General features: G+C 42.1%; 1 protein-coding gene across 4 annotated transcripts in view; it reads right to left on the bottom strand.

The window, feature by feature from the left end:
• Positions 1-20375, bottom strand: part of ldlrad4b (low density lipoprotein receptor class A domain containing 4b) — a 206266-nt gene that overhangs the window by 104992 nt on the left and 80899 nt on the right. The gene's annotated exons all lie outside the window — the stretch shown is intronic.

The following is a 20375-nucleotide window of genomic DNA, read 5'->3' as shown; positions in this document are numbered from 1 at the left end:
CCAAGATCTGAGCAGCAGATACTCAAATATGAAGGATGAAGAAATGAGCAGGAGGCAGACAAAAGCACTCATAAGAACACATTAAACAAGAACACATGTACTGCGTATGGCAGCTTCAATGATATTATACAAGAGGTCACAGCAGACATATTTTATAGATAGAAATGTCATTATTTACTATAAACTTACTCCTACTGCTTCAAAACATCATTTCTCCATGATAATATAAAAACCTTGACTGTAAAAAACCTCACAGGTTGTCTATTGAAATCTGTTTCTGTATCAATTTTCAGTTTTATTTATTATAATTAGCTTAATAAGTCAAATCTTATTTACGTGATGGATATTGCGTGCTATAAGCAAGTTCACTGACGTTTACTCAACTTTGAATTTACTGGACATACTGATTTACTGTTACATCTAATAATCAACTATATTTGACCGCAGGACTGAGCACGGCTAGCAGGCTGTAAATTATACAGTGATCATTGACCTCAATCAGTGTCCTTAAATTCACTACAGCCAAGCAAGCGGCTACTTATATTATTTTTTCAACAATATAACCGGTAATAACAATTTGCTGACCCCTTATCTCAAACTGTAACAAAATTAGACTTATTATTACATGAGGTGAACGAGGCTGGTTTCTGATGCTTGCCAGTGTGAAGGAGGAGCTACAGTGGAACATGAAGTTTGTGATAAACACAAAAGTCAGTGTCAGCGTTTAGTTTGTCTGTTTTGGGCTACTGTAGAAACATGGTGGACTCCAAGGAAGAGGACCTGCATATTCTGTAGATATAAAAGTCTTGTTCTAAGGTAACAGAAACAAAGTGATTCTTATTTTCAGGTGATTAAACACGAATGATTTTAGAGTTATGCATATTATATTTAAAAAATAGAGGAGACACAGGATCTTTAAACACATGACAGATCAGAGGAACACTGTGTTCCACTGGACAAAAACAAAAACAAATCAAATGAATGTGTTCATTTTTCTGATAGCACACATCATCTTCCTGATAAAAACTTTTCTGCCTCAAGTAAGCATACACACAGCTCAGATTAGAACAAACTTTGCTGTCAAACTTAGCCAATTACTGAACATCACAATTTGCATAAGCACTTCCCCATCTTCTGCCTTCTCCTCTCACACTCTTCATCATCTCTTTTGCTTCTTTTCTCCTCTCTGTCTGTCTGTCTGTCTGTCCGTCATCTCCTCTGATGTCACTCTGTCAGTCAGCTAATTTGTCAGCCTGTCGACAGGCGAGTGAGAAAACCAGGCGGCAGGAGAAGGACGAGGAGGAGGAGAGGAGACGAAGAGCTGGAAGAAAACAGGACAGATGGCAGCGGCCAACAATAGACAGGAAGAGGAAGAGAGGGAAGAAAGGGAAGTGGCAGTGAGGAGGAGGAAGAAAGGAGGAGGACAGAGAACAGTGATGAGGAGGAGGATGGTGCCGAGGATGATAAGATCGTGGGTGGTGACGAGAGCTCTGAGGGTGAAGGTGACAATGACGACACGATGAAGCATGGAAGGCAGAGGAGAGAGGAAGAGGAAGAGAAGGGTTATTAGGTGGTAGAGCACGAGAGGAATAGTTAAACTACTACTAAAACTGCTCTGACCTCTGTGTTATGACAGCAGTGGAGTACTGCAGGCGGTGTGATACTGACTTTCAGCAGGCTCATTCTCTGCAGAACTAATGTTTCCCATCAAAGGTCTCAAAAGGAAATCTTTCTTTTCAAAGAAATGATTGCTGAGAGACAGAGAGAGCTTTTTTATTGCTATTTCCTGTTACTTTCAACTCCTGCATCGCTCTCTAACAAGGAGAAACTAAATCCCGCAGTGGGGAAGAAAACTGCTCATGCAGACTCAGACAGAAAATATGTGACGTGAATTGCACTTTGACGAGTGTGTGTGTGTGTGTGGTTGTGCCTGTGATATAACAAAGTGTTGTAGTCGTCGCTTGCCAGTGACAGACTGGGGGCCGGATACTCGTTTTCAGCAGTGTGTGTGTTTCTCAGTGTGTTTCTGGATATGTGGCTACCAAAGTGTCCTAAGGCGTCTGTTTCAGTGTGTGTGTGTGTGTGTGTGTGAGAGTATATGAGAGGCAGTGGGCTGCTGTTGCTGCAGTCACATCTCTCAGAGCAGCAGCATTATACCACATTTAAAAAGAGTCTGTTTATGGTGTAACATGCTGTGGCACACTGTTAATGTGTACAACCTGTGTGAAGACAATAAGTAGGGCCATCAAAGGAAGCGTGGACTCATCCGTGTCCTCCAGTGCTCATGCTCAAGTCGGTCTGTTTCACCATCACAGCAGACGAGTTGCACGACTCCCAGTATTGATTTCCTATGTGGAGTTATTTTATCATTCCAATGAAGTGCTGACATTAATGTTGGTACTAAGACTTAAAGTGGAATTGTGGTGGGAGTGGAGGATGAATATTTTTATATTATGTTCCTCTCACCAAGACTTGTCCAATGATTTTCATCATAGGAGACATCCTGGAGCCTGGAGTTGTCTGACAGCAGGTCAAAGTGAAATATCTCCACATACTCACTGCTGAACTAAGACGATGAACCTGGTGAACATTACGTATAACTGCTAAACTTCAGCACATTAGCGTGACCATTGTGAGCATGACAGCATGGCAGCCATCGTTACCACTAATGCCGCTCTAAACGTGATTACCACTGCCAAGTCCTTAGTACATTGTAGGAAGGTAAAATAACGCCACCTGTTATGTCATGTGGCTCGCTCCGTTTCCCATTTACCATAACCCAAAGCTGCTGGTGTTTGACGACCTGGGAATGAGACTCGGTTTTCGATAAAAAATAAAAACAACGCAAACCATGATGATGGTTGGTACTGAATGCAGTCCATAAACATCTGAACAGGGTCAATATGAGAAGCCTGGCATGTTATCATCAACAGCGTTTGTTGGTATAACAAAACAGTTGTTGATCCAACTTATTAACAGTAAGCAATAACGTCTATTCAACTTTAACTTTAGGTTAATTTAGTTAACTTATCTCAGTTGAGTTCAATGAACAAACATCTTTATGCAGCAATTGTTTTCACAGACTATTACTCCCTTTTGATGAAATAACTAATGTCCATGCCTAAAATCAGTGGGGTGCCCCTTTAAATAATCCTGCCCTGCATGTCTTTGAAATATTAATTGAACGTTTTATTATCATACTTATACTGTAGTTTAATGCAAATACATTAAAATGCTGTTACAGACCGCAGATTAGCAAGGTACTGGGGTTGTGCATTTCCCATGGTAAATGTGAATTGTCTGTGTCAGACTGTTTAACGTCCCCGTGGTCTCCATCACTCTGTGCATTTCAGTCTTATCTCCTACTCCCTCTCTCTTTCTGCCCTCCAGCCTGCATCCTTGATATGAGGCGAGCAGCAGCTTTGCTGGGCAGTAAGGTAATAAATGTTTTGCAGATGCGTCTGTGAGCCATGAAGGATTGGGGCATCTTTCCAACCTGCTGTCTCGTTGCCTCACTCCTCTCTTTCCTTTACCTCCTATCACACTCCATACCGCCTCCCTCATCCTCTTCTCTCTCTCCTCCCTTCATCTCCTCCTCTCCTCTCACGCCTGCCCTGCTTTTTTGACTCTTTCTCCCCTCCTCACTCACCCGCCTCCCCTTGTTTCTCTTCTCCTCTGCTATTTTTTTTTATATCCTCTTGTCTCCTCTTCTTTACCATAATTTCTTCACCCCTGTCTCTCTTCACCCCCTCTCCTCTCCTCCTCTCCTCTCTGTGGCTCTACCAGGATAATTAAGCATGTCAAGAGTTGTGCTGACTTGGCACAACTGACACCCATAGCGAAGGAGAGAGAGAGAGAGAGAAACAGTGACAGAACGAGGGGAGAGAAGTAGAGAGAGACCTTCAGGCTGTGTCTCCTTTCTGCAGTCCAGACAGTGCATCACCACTGCTCCTATCTTTGTGTGTGTGTGTGTGTGTGTGTGTGTTCTGGCCAGGAAGTGAATGTACTTGTGTATGCCTCGGGGAGATGCAGTCACGCTATATGGCAGCAAAGTTACCCTGTGTTTTAACCCCCTCTATCTACTTCGTCTGGGGCCCTGCTGGCTGGCTTGGCAGCTCACACCGGACACTTCATGTGAATTTGGCCACATGTGAAGCGATGAAAGGAAAGGAAGAAGGTCATGTCACTCTCATCTTCGGTGTAACTTTGACGCCACCCGTAAAAACAAATGTATCATGCTGCATTCACAGTGGGAAATGCACTTCAAACACAAGGGTTTTTATTGTCCTGCACTGTTATGCAATAATTCATTATGTTTAAGCGCCATTTAAGTCCCATTAAAGGGACCCTGTGGAGTCTCCAATCACTAATGGTGTAGAACAGAGGTTTTCAACAGAGGTTTTCTCTCAGAGAGAGATGCAAGGCACATACAGCATGAAGTGAAAGGGAACAGGTGCATGCCGGTGTTCTGAAAACGACAGGAAGTTGGTTATTGTACTGTAGTTTGGCCTGCTTTTTAATATGGTCAACAGTCTAAGCAGAGGCAGAGCTGTGACATCCAACTCATGGGGACAATTAAGATAATATGGATACTGGATATAGATTCAGTGTGACTTTCAGAGAATTCTTCATTATTTTCGATGTCCGTCACTAATAAATGCCCATAAATCAGCTCAGAAGTCACAGAAAAAACGGAACTACTTATAACTGCAGAAGTTGCCTCAGAATTATTGAGTTTTCTTTGTGGCAGTCTAACCCAGTGATAGTTGTCTGCATTGCAAACAAGAACTACTAATAGCTAATTCAGCTGCTTTTAATGTTGACAGCCAAAATGTGAGCACAGTGGGGCTCAGGTTGTAGCCTACAGTGTAACTGACTGAATCAACGGCAACACTGTCAGTCCATCACTGTCGATGGCGCCAACATTTGACTTTAGTTTGGTTTCCATGGTTGCCATGGTCACATGAAAAGCAGCAGTGGCGAGCTTGAAAGTGTTAAATACAGATAGCAGCAGCGGCAAACGGTCGAGCGCATTCACAAGACTGGAGGCCACCGACGCTGCCACGTTCCTCCGCGGTACTAAACGTCTGTCATCACGTTTGTTTGGAAACAAAGCAGTTGTCGACGGCGGTATCCGCTCTCTGTGTGAATGCACCTTTGAGGACGGACACAATGCCATTTGGTTTAGAAACACTGAATGTGAAGAAAAACTTTGTTTGTCTCTTTTAGTGTGTCCATTGATATTTTGAGTCAGTCTTTTACAGGAAGTAGGCACAAGAGGCTGGGCCGAGCATAAAGCTTTCAAACAATATGGAACAATGTGAAATCCTTGAGTGTTTATTTGAATTCTTCTTTTATTGTAAAGATGAATGTAAGAATAAGCAACAGGGGAAAACCAGACTGAATGTTTGTGCAACACTTTTGAAGAGTCTCAAAGACTTTCTGGGCAGTTTTAGAGTTACAAATAACAGGTCTTACGTCCTTACATCAGGGTCGAGGGAAGGAGAACAGGATCATTTCAGTCCTTCGGAGGTAAAATGTTCCACAGACCGAACCTCTAATTTACTCTTTTTGAGCTCTTTCTCTCAGCCTTGGCCAGCATGAGGGTACAATCTATCATTCCTCCTCCCTGTCTGTGCTCAGAAACACATTCTAACAACATAACATTACCGTTCAGCATCATGTGATGATATTTTTATTTTTATTTTTAATGGATTGTCCAGGCTTCTCAAATTTCTCATTATTGCCATGGATCAAATCAAACTATTTGTCTGCAACGTTTGTTTCATTCTTCTAGTCGCACCTCTTTTTAATCTAGATTCATTCACCTTGAGTAGATTTTAATACACATCAGATGTAATTACATGGGAGTAAGTTTGACAGGGTGAGTTAAACCCACAGTTCTGCTGAGTTTATGGCCTCACTCTGAAGCCCCGAGCTAATACATAATAAGGCTTACATGGATCTACATCCATTTAGATACAGGATGGGTGATATCTTTATCATGATGAAATCACCTGACAGCAATAATGGTGCAGTCTGACCTAGCCATCATCCCATTTTCTCTGTGCACTTTCCTCCATAACAGACTTATCAGTGCATTACTCAGATGAGAAGGAACATTTGAAAATGTTGCCTCTGTGTGTTTTGCAGCTTAAGGTGCTGAGAGAGCATCAGGTTAATATTCACTGGTTAGCGTCGACAGTGAGAAACCTCATAAATATGTCCTCAGGTTGCCTGCTCACTGTCAGCTTTAACACTCTGCCCACGCAAACGCCCACACACACACACGTGCACTTCACACAGACAAATACACATCAAACACACACACACACACACTCGCACAAATGCACACACAAAAAGAAACGCCCGTGCGCACACATGCTTGCACACACGCCCACACGCTACCTAGCCAACCTAGCAGAGGATCTCAGCAGGCAGGCAGCGCCGTCAGGCTGAGCCAAAATAACGTCTCAAACTCAGTAACCTCAGCCATCATATCAACAACTGAATCAGAGCAGATAGGCAGTCCGGCTGGCTGGCTGTTGAGCTAAACAAATCAAGGCTGGTTAAATGAACATGCAATGAAAAAGATGTGTCCTTGCCTCGCCGAGGAGACGGCGGTTTCTGCAGGGAATGTTTTTAGAAATCATTTTCAGACGCTGTTGTCCATCATCACCCAGTTTGTTCAATCATGCATCTGATGCATTAAGTGTGGGGACAAAGGAGAGAGAAGGGCCTGCATTACAAAGTCAAAAACACACAAGTGTTGAGCTGACAGAGAGCAGCTAGTCAAAGATCCTATCAAGATGCGTTATGGGAAATGTAGGATCCAGTGATTTTGGAGCATGATCAGTACTAGGGACTACTTTTCTCTTCAGCATGTGCTGCATCAGTTTTAACTAATCTGTCTCATTTCAGACCCTAACATAAGTAGGATTTAGCGGTATCTAGTGGAGAGGGTGCAGATTGCAACCAACTGAATACTGCTCGCCTCAACCTGTTCTTCAAAGGGTATGGGAAAACCTACAGTAGTCACAGTGTTTGTCCAAATATGGGCTACCTTAGAAACATAAGGATGTAGATGTAAAAGGCTCATTCTAAAGCAACACACACATCTCACCTGCTCCCCACCAAACCTCGCTGAGCATTAAACTTCGTCTCAATCCAAACTCTCCCCAGTCGTAACTCTGCTCTTCTGAGATTTTTGACCTTGTGACTAATCATGATCTCTCCTTACTTCAGGAAACCATTCATCTACACGTCTGCACTCTGGGATTCCTGTCACCACCAGCCCTGCACCACCCCACCGCCACTGGCTCCCCCAACTGCACATTCCTGTTTGTGATTTAAATAAACTGTCCAGAGATTCCGAGATTCAGATTACGGCTACCGTTCTCATGAACAAGTTATGCATTATATTTGTATTCCCCGCGGAGCCAGGCAGAGGCCCACTTCTGAAACGGCCCACGGCACGGCCAGTCGGGCTTTAAACATTGACTAAAACGTCCGCGTGTAGCTCCTTCGGTGCACGTAGAATCCGTCACATCCATGCCTGATGGAATTACACACTTGGACCTTTAAGGAAGTGCAACAGTTAGTAACTTTGGTTAAAATTTATTTCTGTGATCAGCACAATAAAACAAGCTTTAAAATCTTTTGTGGAGTCCTCATTATCCAATTACTAAGAAAAAAGCTCAGAATGCAAGCTTCGACCAGTGTGCACACCCATCAACCCCTTCTATAACATGATAATTGAACAAAATGATACTGCATGTGTGAAAATCAATAACTCATTAACAAAATGAAACTTAATTTCAGTCAAACAAAAAGTCCATGCTTCAACATTCCGTCCTCTCTGGATGCTTGACGAGCCCAATGTTAGCTGAAGCTGAACTCACAGTCTTGCTCGTGTGTTTGCACAGAGGCACTGCGTCCTGGTGTCATGACACACACACAGCAGAGAAAGTAAACGGAGTGCGAGCGAGGAGTGCAGCTGGATGGAGGTTTGCTGCTATCTGAGGAATCACAAGAATTTAGGGAGTGGAGATAGAAGCATTAATGTGAGGGCTGCTTCACAATGACAGCGGCTTCAATACAGCTATTGACTACGCTGAGCTGTAACACACACACACACACACACACACAGATATAAACACCTACATAAACACGCCTACGCGCACACACACACTCCAACCCACACATAAATTCACACTTGACACAGATACAAATAGACACGGTCACAGATGACCATGCACGCACACACACACACACACACACACACACACACACACACACACACACACACACACAGATGATGTGCCTATTTAGGTCAGTGTAAACGTGGGCTGGGTGGATGTCTGACTGACTAGTAAATAAGCTGGATGGGAGGTAAATAAAGGAGACAAAATCAGACAGCAGGCAGCCAAGCACAGAGAGACAAGGTAAACACACACACATAAACACACACTGCACAGGCAAGAGTGTATAACAGCACATACACACACACACTTGTGCTTCATAAACCTTAAACATCAATAAACATTTGCATAGCGAGGCACACACATGCACACTGAAGAAGAAATTAAGCGGGGATGATGACTCACTGTGTCTGTCTAATTTAGCATGTTTGCCATAGACACCAACACACACACACACAAACACACACACACACACACACACACACACACACACACATTTTGTTTCAAAGCCTGTAATTCTAATGAATAAATATGAATGCACATATGCGCACATTCACAGACACATGCGTGCAATTATCATGTCGTAAAACCTGCAATTATATTGGCCGAATATAAATACACACGTGCATGGACCTACACGCGCGTACACACAAATATGAGGGGCCGTTCAAGACATTATTCATTCTGGCCCTCTCACACATATTTTCTCCTTTTACATACATATATTTATATCTGTCGAGAATGTATGTATGTGAGAGGTGAAGTACAGATGACATGGAAGGCAGCTCATTTCTTGTGTTGTGATTGGCGAGAAGCTCGTGCCAGGTTATGTTCATGTCACGCACAGCAAAGATGGTGGAGAGGAAAAACGAGCACTGCAACAAGTCATCGGTATATTAAGAAATATTTTATCCTCGCGGGAAACCAGGAAGAGCGATTAGGTCAGCCAGCCGCTAGTGTCTTTGTAGAGCAGTGAACCCGCCAGAGCTTCCCATCTGGCCCCCAGAATATTACTGGATTCAGCCAGTGAAGAGGACAAAGTATGTTTCTACATTTTACACTTTGAGTGAAATGAAACAACCGCCCTCTGAAAAGTAGCTTGTGCCAAAGCCCGCCTCCAATCAAAAATGTTGGTAAACGCGTTGCTCTTTTATTGTTTCACGTCTGTCAGAATTGTCCTTTCTTGAGCTTCATGTCCCCGCACAATAGCACACTATTGTGTCTCAATAACAACTGTCAACATAGAAGAGTATGTATGAAGTAAAACCAAGAAAAAAAAAAAGTGTGTTTTTTTGGTGGGAGTTTTTTGACAAAACTTTATTATAATGGGGAAAAACAATACAATTCAACACAGCAACAAAGATTACCACTAGGGGGTTACATACATAAAGGGATTTTCTACAGATTGCGTTATAAAAAGACATTGCAGAGAGCACATAGATTCAAAGTCTTGATAGCTTTTACTGTATGTTATTAAATTTTTCAAAAGTTTGTGTATCGACATTTATGAATGTGACATCTGGCTAAAAGGATAATAAAATTCATGATGTAGTATTGTCTAACTTTGGTAGATGGAAAGACAGTGAAGCCAAACAGTATATTTTCAAAACAAAGGGAAAAATCTGTGTCAATAGAAAGGGAAATCAAATTACGTCTACCCAGAAACTGGTGGAAGAAGGGCAAGACCAAAACAAATGAAAGACATCTTCAGGGCATCCCATACAAAAAGAGCAACTTGTATTGGTAACATTTTAAAAACTTTGTAAAAAAAGACTTTAGAAGGGTAAATTCTGTGGATTATTTTGAAGGATACTTCTTTTACATTATTATTTATCATATATCTAGCAGGTAAGTTCCAGATCTTTTTCCAGTCAAGGTTGTTTAATAAGTGATTACATATGGAATTGATACAACTTCTTTCTGAAATAAAGCACGTATAGACCGGTCACTGTTGCGTGTTGATGAGAAACAAATCTGGCCAATTTCATGGCTGTGTTAATGGTTTCAGTCAAACCATCATCTACCTTTCTTGTCTGGACAACAAGAGAGCCTCTAGTATTTTATCACTATTCATAGCTGGTGTTCAGGGCTTTGGTTTACCATCCAGGGTGAGATACGATCATGGACTGGAAAACACAGGTGTTGCACGTTTCATGCTGTCCAGGAGAGGACTTAACAGACGTAGTGTTATTACTGGTAGATCAGTGCATAATCAAGGAATTGAGAGATTGTGGGCAGAGCTACATCGAGTAGTATCATTCACTCTGTAAATCTCTTCAACTTTATGGAGGAGCATGGTGTATTAGATTCACCAGCATAGAAGGGGACGAAAACTCTCTGGGCGAGCTTGAATTTTGGCCAGCACACCAAGTGTTAGAAGATATATAATATGATCTTCTGTATTGAATGACGAAATAAGAAGGAGCTGGATATTGTATTTTTAGTGTGTTTACTTGTTGTTGACGTGTTTTTTGAAGCCGTTGACCAGCCGCAGCATTAGCTGTGTTGACAGACATTGATGATTTAGTAGACTGACAACTTGCAGGTAAATCACCACATATGTTGTTCTTACCTTTTCCTTGTTCAGGGGCCCCTGTTGTCTAAGTGTTGCCACATCTGACACCGCAGAGGCTCCCGCAATCCTCCAGGCTGTCCTTGGGTGGTGTTCTTGGTGCTTGCCCTGCTGAAGCGATTTGGGAGCGTGGAGGTCTGAAAAGTTGTCTCATCTCACTTTCCGCCGAGCTGTAAACGACGTTAAGTACAGGCGAGCCTGTCCTCTGCCGCTCAACAGATGAGGACAAAGATGTGACGGTTTCCCGCATTGATAAAATATTTCTTAATATACCGATGACTTGTTGCAGTGCTCGTTTTTCCTCTCCACCATCTTTGCTGTACGTGACATGAACGTAACCCGGCACGAGCTTCTCGCCAATCACAACACGAGAAATGAGCTGCCTTCCATCTCATCTGTACTTTACCTCTCACATACATACATTCTCGACAGACATATATATGTATGTAAGAGTGAGAGTATATGTATGTGAGAGGGCCAGAATGAATAATGTCTTCAACGGCCCCTCATACACAAACACACTCCTATGTTCATACACACACATCTGTGCAATTATCTTGTCATACATCTTGTAATTATATCAAACTAATATGGATAAACAATGTGCACACATCCTACACACACACACGCACACAGAGGTCCTGACCGCTAGCCAGGGATTTCTGATTGATTTGAGATGAATTATAATATTTAATCAAGCATTCACTGCAGGTTAGTGTGTAGCCATTTCAATTATTTGTCTTGCAGAGGTTAACCTACTCATCACGATTCAGGGTGGGACTGGTATTCAGCATCATCCAGCAATCAAACTGAGATGTCTGTGGAAGCATGATAATTACGTACATAGTTGTATATGTATTTTCCAGTGTTGACACTGCTGCTTCATAGGCTCACACATTAAACAATGCATGCAGTTGTTATGATGCGTGTTGCCCTTTACTGTAATTTACCAGTGTGAAATGAAAGTGCAGGACGCACAACTGTTTTGTTTGCGGGCTGATGCTGCAGGTTTCGGTTCGCTTCAAACAAACTCAGATGATTCACTGTGGAAGTGTGTTTGGTGTGGAGCGGGAGAGAACAATTTCAACTTGATCATCTTAACACTTGATTGTAAATCAGTAAACCCAATCAAGAATAAGAAGATGAGTTTGAATACTCGGTCACTACTAACTAAATAACTAACTAACTGCGGCAATTCCCATATCCCCTGAATGCAGCATTAAAACACAGCAGGGACGTGGAGAGTTTTGGGCAATTTTATTTGCCAAAAAGGAAAAAAAAAAAAAGAAAGGAAAAGAAACAGAAAGAAAAAAAAAACTCCAGATTTTCCTCTTAACTTGGACTCATCTGTGATGTCAGAAAACTCTGAACCCATCTCCCTGTTGTTTTTACAGCAAACTGTGTCCCACATGAGGTGCTCTACTTGTTCAACAGACAGTGTTCCCACAAAATTCCTCAAAGGTATCTTTGATACAGATTCCACTATTGTATCTATTAGAAACAGCCCTCTGACCAGTGGTATGCTGGCTTTCTCTGCTATTACACATGCACAAGTTTACAGAAGAAACAGCCCGGATCCCTCGTCCCTCAGCTACAATACTCTAAACTTAAATTTTTATTAAAGTATTTGGTGCTCAGATGTTGTTTTCAGCTGTATGTTTGAGGGTCAGACCAGCGCAGTGTCAACAACAGATGCTGGAGATGCTTGGTCTTTGTTTCAAACCTTAGTACAGAAAAGTTCATGTCATTTTAACTGATCGCCCTGAACATGTGTGTAACTGTGTGAGTGATGTCGGAGGGTTGTGTCTTGATCGTCTTTTAATGTTTTTGTTCATAATACACAACTCTTTCTCAGCACTCTCATCCCCTGTAGGGTCTCAGAAGGCTCAGCTACCTGCTCACATCTGAAACAAGTGTTCTTCATGTCTTCTCTTCCCACTTAAAACCAGCTTGCTGAACCTTGCGTTGCCTAAAGACAGTGAGAACTGTCTCTGAACAATTTAAATAGCATCAAAAGTCTTATACTGTTGTATTGAACGTAATTCTGAATAATGTGGGTGGAATGTCTTCTGACTTAAAGCTGGGGGGCAGGAAATGTTTTTGTTTTTTTACAAATACAATGTTTGTAGTTTGGGTTATCATTACTATTAGTGACATATACTTATATTTTACTGATTAATCACTTGTTACTGTGACAAAGATTCATTCCAACATCTTGCATCTTCTGTATTTAAAGTGTAAAAATGCAGAGCTGAGTGGAGGTCTGCTTCTGAAATGGGGTTTGAAACATTGACTAGAACGGTTGCGTGTTGCTGCAGCGAACGTGGTGCACATGCAACGCAGTGTATCCACGCCCGGTGGAGTTTGGGGGTAACTCTGAGCTAGCCAGCTAAGAAAGGAACCTATATAATATGGAGTTACACCTGAAAGACTCCTCACATTGCTGGAGATGTAACGGGCTGTTAGTTGACCTAGTTCATGCACTGTGGTCATGCCCAAAGGTACAGGCCTTTTGGACCAGGATCCATAAGTATATCTCAGAGATAGTGGGGGCAGACTACAAACTCTGTCCTGAAGTCTACATACTAGGGAACCCTAAAGTTATCAACCACATGGCAAAACCTTTAGCTAACTGGGTCCAGACAAGCATCATGATTGGCAAACAGATAATAATGAGAGTGGAAAGATGCTGTGGGCCCATTATTTCAGGAATGGGTCTCAGAACTGGGTATGGTGGCGGCATTTGAGAAATTTGAGGTTTGAGATTTATTTTTCTTTTAAATCTGTCACATTTTTGATTTCACTATAAAGGTAGGATGAAGGTGGTGAGGGCGCTTCAGAAGTAATCACATGGGCATTATAATATGGACACTATTCTATTATTTGAGGATCATGATTCCTCATGTGACAATGGTACAGTGAACACTTGACAGACTTCTATGCTGGCACCAACCTGGCCTTATGCCCCCTGTTTTGTTGTGTTGTTGTTGTTACTGTCGGGTCATCTGGCCCACAGCCTCTTTAATTTGTTTTTATTTGTATTGTAAAACAAAATAATAAAATATAAGTCTAAAAAAAAAAAAATAATAATAATAATAATAATAATAATAATAATAATAACAATAATAATAATAATAATATGGAGTTACCACAAGACATATTTCTCCTCTTTTGCCAAAGGCCCTCATTCTCCATCCAGTGAACACACAGAAACAAAGCTAATATGAACCATTGCAGCCAAACTGTGGCAAGACACCAAATAAGCCCATCCTCTAATACGTCTGAGCAATAAAGCATTCCTGTGATTAATAAATAAATACATTTCTCTTTTTAATCTATTAAGGCCTGATCAGACCAGAAGGTGGACCATTTACCAGTTTGTTCTCACTAAATAAGCGGTGCTGGAAACGTGGTGATATAGTGACTACATGTAGAGCTAATTAGGCTACTGAACTATTGTAACTGGTGAGATAACTGGTTGGACGTTAGCTAGGATAGCTAGCTTCAAACATACTAGAACACTGCCTGCTGGTTTTGATTTATCTGCCTACCAAAGTAACTGCTGAGTTCTGGGCACATGACAACATACATACTACAACAATGATGCCTGATGAAAAATAAAAATCCATGTTTGCATGGTTTTCAGACACATCTGTGTTATTAAGAGCCAACTCGATATATTGGCGTTATTGAGACAGTATGTTCCGTCTGGCAGCTCGTGTTTCTTATTCCATCTGACTACTTATTAGCTATTACCTTATATTATCCTTTAGGAAAAGCCATGCTTCTATCTAGTTTCAGTTAAATGACTGCCACTCTGCCCATTGTACACCTTCAAAAGTCAATCTTAAAATCAATCTTACATTCAGGCTAGTTAAGCATGAAGTATGTAATTTAACCAGTGCATAGACAGGTAAAGAGCTGGACGGACAGATATCCACTGTGTCTCAGACCTCCACCCCAGGCAGCCAGCAGGCAGAGGGGCAGGAGGTCTTCATCTAATAACCCTGAGTTGTCAGTCACTTTATGGATGTGCGAGGGCTCTACATTAGTACAGCTCAATATGGATTGACTGTTGTGGGAGACCACACTGCGTGAGACGGAGCAGAGCGGGGAGGAGGACGGGATGATAGACGGAGAGAGATAAATGAAGATGGACAGAAAAAGGTGACCACCGAGGGAGAGATGGAGTGAGAAAATGTGTCAATTGCAGAGAGAGAGGAGACAGGAAGATGAGGACGCGGGAGGCGGATGGAGATTGAGGGTGACTCTGCAGTATTGTCTCTGTATATCGACTGCCTCAAGCAGGGTGTTAGAAAATGTAGGTGAGGACGACGCTGGTTAGATTTATAAGGAGAAACTTTCCCACATTAGAAGGTCCCACATTTCAGAAAATAAAAAACTGAACATTTTGGTCTGAACAAGGACACACAGCCTCCTGACCCTCATCAGAACTAAGATCAGCAGCTTCAGGTTTCTCTGGGTTCAAACTGACCACGCCATCACAAAAACTTCTATAGGTACACAACTGAGGATATCCTGAGTGGCTGCATCTCAGCCTGGTATCGAAGTAGCAGTACTCTAACACGGGACTCACACCGAACGCGGAACAGAAGCGGAACGGANTAAGAAGAAACATAGAGAGAAAACTGCTCAAGATGCGGACATCCATGGACAACCTCTACACCCAGTGGTGTAGAAGGAGGGCCAGCAGGATCATCAGAGATCCTGACCACCCCCAGCCACAAACTATTCTGTATGCTGCCCTCTGGCTGCCCTCCAGCATCACGTCTGGCACCACAAGGTTCAGGTTTAACTACGTCCTGCAGACCCTAAGAATGTAGAACTCTTGAGCTCAGCACTTTGATACTTTACTCCGTTCATACTGACACGTGAATGTCACATTACACTTACATGCCAGTACATATATTTTCCATTGCACTGGCTCTACCTGCTCTCTATTGATCTTACTGCCTGTTTATCCATCACAGTAAATATTAAATATTAATATGCAAAGTCGTCTAAAAGCTGTGCCCATCATGTATATACATTTATTACATTTTGCTATAATTCAGTTTTCAATTTTATTCATTCAGCACCAAATCATCATGACACTTTTCATATGGTTTATTTTAGATTCAAGTTTATGTTACATTATGTTTCGATATTTTAGCTGCTGGACTTATGTCTTAGATTCTAATGAGATTTTTCTTTAAATGTACTCTATAAATATATTTCTGATGCATATCTATAAGAGCACAGTTGGAGGGAGCCTGAGAACTAAGAATTTCATTAGCAGCCCACTATAATTGTCGTGCATATGACAATAAAGAACTTGAAAATGAAACGGAGAATGGATAAAAGAATTGTGAAAATTAACCGGGAACGAGGGGAGGAAGAAAGTCGTGTTGTTTTGCTAACAGGAAATGCGAGTGGGGGGATTTACAGACGGAATATATTCAGGGCGGATGGACGGGTGAAGCAATTATGATTAGTTGCGAGGATGGAGCCAACAAGAGAAAGAAAAAAAAACAGTAGTGAGGGGAGAAGAGTGTTATGGGGAAAGAGTGTGATGGAAGTGAAAAGTTCTTTTCCAGTGTTGGTAACTTGGCCTTGGTCTGAGTCTGCCTGAGCAGCTAAACACTCTCGTCCTTCCACGCATCACCTGAGAACACAATACATACAATAACAAGCTCACCATGGAAATCAGTGTGGATTAAAATTCACTGAACACAGACGCAGACAGACACGCAGACCCGGCCGGGCTGAGAGGAAGGCCAGATGTCTGTGTGTGTGTGTGTGTGTGTGTGTGTCTGTGTGTGTGTGTGTATGTGTGTTTTACCTGACATGAACCCCGCACAGTAAACAAAACCTTACGTTAACCTTGCAGCTATCGACCACAGGTGTCTACCTACATCTGAACGTTGGCATGTTTGTTTACTACCGCTCGATGACTTCATTCCCCTCTTCAACCTCACAGGGCACTGACCATAACTAACTTAAACAAACACACACACACACACACACACACACAGAGATAATAAATTATGTAATACATGTGCTATGAGAACAGAGCTACAGAGCTCTGGAGTGATTTCTCCATATCTGCAGTAGTTGACCACACTAATAGTAACAGCAGGATGCATACACATACTCACAGATAAGCTAGCGTGTGTGTGAAGATCTGAAGTACATTAATCAAATTCTTAACCATGCAGCACACACACTGCATGCCAGCGCCACAAGGCTTTATGTTCGGTTTAATTAACTCCTTGGAAACAACAGAGAGCAGCTACACTATAAGTCAATCTGTCAGTGAATCAGTCAGTCCGTCAGTGCAGCTTTCTCCCGTGCTCACAGAGTGAGATGTCTGTCTCGGAGATCCCATCTTCGTCAGGATAAAGGTTCTGTCAAGTGCTGCACGCTCTTGGTTGTTTAAGCGATCGAGCGAGCTTCGGCTGCAAGTCAAATTACTTTGACAAATCAGTGGTGAGTGGAGGAGCCACATTCCTATGTGTGCTCTGGTTAACATTGCCAATGGAAACATCACAGCAGGACTCCAAACTCACAGCAATCAAAGAGAAAATGGCAGAATGCGAAATTCACTGCAGTAGCTTGAAAATCCTGACTGGGAGGGGACATGAGACAACGCTGTAGAGAATGTTATCAGTCACCTTCACGGGTATATTATCTGCATAAGTCTGTATGAAGGAGCTGTTTGTTCATATGATGGAAAACACACACAGGACGGCTTCATTCTGCAAGAGGTGGTGAAAAGAAAAACCTGTCAACACTTTTCATGCGGACAGTTTCCATTTTTTGTCTTTAAACAGGAAACACAGGGCAGTATGTGAAGAATACATGTCTGTCTGAGTAACCAAAACAAAAACTTAACACACAGCATCACACTCCTATGACGGTGTCAACTCATGATGTACAGTTTTTAACAAAGCATCAAAATTGATCAACACAAGCAGAGATTTTTTTCTTCTTTTTATCCTCTTTGTCAAAACCTGGCACATCACCCACAATGCAACTCAAACATAAGACAGTCTGATCAAAGGTTCTGGTGTGTTATGCTGGTCAGGCCTTGAGCTGCTAGCCTCGAGCAGAGATGAGAAACGGACTACAAAGGTCTGCTAAGATCTCTTCTTCCTCAGACATTTCAGACTCAGTCTTCACCATGAGACTCATCATAGTAGGTAAAGCGCAGGTGTTTCTGAAAAGATGGCTCTGTCTACACCTGTAATCTGTCAACATGTTTTATGTGCAGCATTTAAAGTGCTCATGAAGTCAAACTGGATGTGAGTGCATTATTTACTGTATGTCCAGCACTATATGTCCCTTGTACTTCAGTATCTGGCCCAGCAATGGTAAGAAAGTCATTGTTCAGGTATTCTTCGTGGTATTTTAGAGTTTATCATTTCCAGATAAAAGACACAAACTTGTTGATGACTCATCCTGCACTTGGTAGCATATACTAATTTTGCATCGACAATTGAAAGCTTTCTGTCTTCTGATGCCGCCGGAGCGGAATGCTTCCGGTTTGATGACTATGATGTCTATGAGCGATTGTGAGGGCTGCTACCGGGCCTCACTGCTTACTGCTTGCTTTATAACTTTATTGAGTGATTTTGGTGAAATTTGCTGCTTTTCTTGTGACTTATGGACTTTCCTTGTGGACAGATAGCTTTAGCCTAACCACTTGCTAAAGCAGATAACCTGTAATTAATTGCTGCTAACTGAATCTGACGTTAGCAGGCAACCGAACTGGGCACGGCATCCGGACTAGACCGGGGTCGAGCACGGCCTCTGTGACCAAAAGGGAATAAAGTTACACTACAGAGGTACCAAGTAGTGAAGCACTAACTGTTGTCTCTAACTGAACTGACTCAGACTGACTACACTTCTGTATATCCCGCCAAACTGGCCACTGCTGGTGTCAAAGGCTGTGTTTGTTCCCGGAGTCCGTAGGCAGACGCTGACAGTAGCTCATAGCGTTGCCTGCCGTGCATAGCGGTGAGGGTGTAAACGTACTCAGCGCTATTAGCGACAGTAAACGGCAATCAATATCTGAATAAGTGGCTCCATATCTCCCTGTTTTTACGGGAAATGTGTAAATATGAGGAAGTACACAGCACTCTGTTTCATGTTTCATGGCAACTTTCAAGTGTAAAAATAAAACACAGGAGAAATGGAGGAAATAATGAAAACTCAACATATGGGAAGAACAAAGACAACAGTGTGCCTCTGTGTGTGTGTGTGTGTGTCTGTGTGACTCAGTACTCTAGATTTGTATTCTTCTATTATTTATTCACTGTAATCCATTGTCTGTGATAATTCTGCTAACACTGTTGCTCTGGTAGATTTAATTAAAAATAGAGTGTCATTCTTAGAACTATTGTCTTCTTCATATCTGAATAAGCAGCCATTTACTGTGGGCTGTACTTAGTCTCAATGCATTCCTGTGGATTTGGTTTTAAATCTTTAAATAAACATAATTCATCTCATGATCTGAGTGAAGCCGGTCAGCACGGTCACAGGTCTGAACCCGTTCTGGAACCAGAGCTTGTTGGGTGTTTGGCTTTGGTCGTGTTTCAGCTGAAAGAAGAAGAGCCAGGTCTCCTCTGAACACTTGCATACGACTTCAGCTCCAACAATCATAATTAGAGTAGGTGATTATGTTTTAATGAGAAACTGTTGAGCTCAAGTTTACAGAGGCTAATACTGTGGGCAGCTTATTTCTTCTTATTCCTTATTTAAGTGCTTATTATTTCTCTCTGCAGCACTGTGAACTTTTCACCTCAAAGAGTGCAACCTGTCTGATTCTCTGATAAATGTCCAAATACAGAATTAGCACTCACATGCATGCATGTGCTTGCATGGACGCGTGTATAGTTGAGTCTGCAAATTATAAAGATGTTTTATAAGAAGTTGCAGCAGGCTTTTTTTTTTTGACAACACATCTGGAGAGATGCAAGCTGTGACTGCATGGGGTTATTGAGGCAATGCTGGAGTGATTACATAAAAGATAAGTAACAAACTCAAAATAAGACCAATTTCTATTTAATTTCGATAAAATACACTCCAGGACTGTATTTATCACCTACATAGTATCAAAACAAGCATATATGCTTAATTCTCTTGTTCCTCCATGAAGAGAATCAGGGTAGTGATGCAGTTATTGTTGACATTAATAAAAAAAAGAAAAAACAGCCTGTTTGATTAACATCTCAGCGGGTCTTTGTATTAGTTTTACTGCACCTGTTTGGGTGGGAGAAGTTACACCTTTATCATTCTTACTGGTTCATGAAGTTTGACCTTTTGCAGCCACAGCATAGCTGCACTCAGCTCCGACCTGAGCGGGGTACTAATCAGCTGGAATAAATAGAAACACCTGTCTGGGTGCATGTGGGCTTTAAAGCGGGAGATTTCAACCACTGTTCGCCATCCGCCAGCTGCCGGTCATCTACGCTCGCCCTCTGCTAACGAGCTAGCTGCTAAATGCCTGTCTGAGAGTGGCGTGGTGAAATGGGCGAAACTGTTAACCTGGGTGAAGACGGCTGGTTTTTGAACAGTGAAAACACTTTCCGCTCCTTTTC

The sequence above is a fragment of the Larimichthys crocea genome, chromosome XIII, assembly GCF_000972845.2.
Source record: "Larimichthys crocea isolate SSNF chromosome XIII, L_crocea_2.0, whole genome shotgun sequence".
Taxonomy (NCBI): Eukaryota; Metazoa; Chordata; class Actinopteri; family Sciaenidae; genus Larimichthys; species Larimichthys crocea.
The sequence above is the reverse complement of the archived record's forward strand: the minus strand, read 5'-3'. Positions and strand labels throughout refer to the sequence as shown.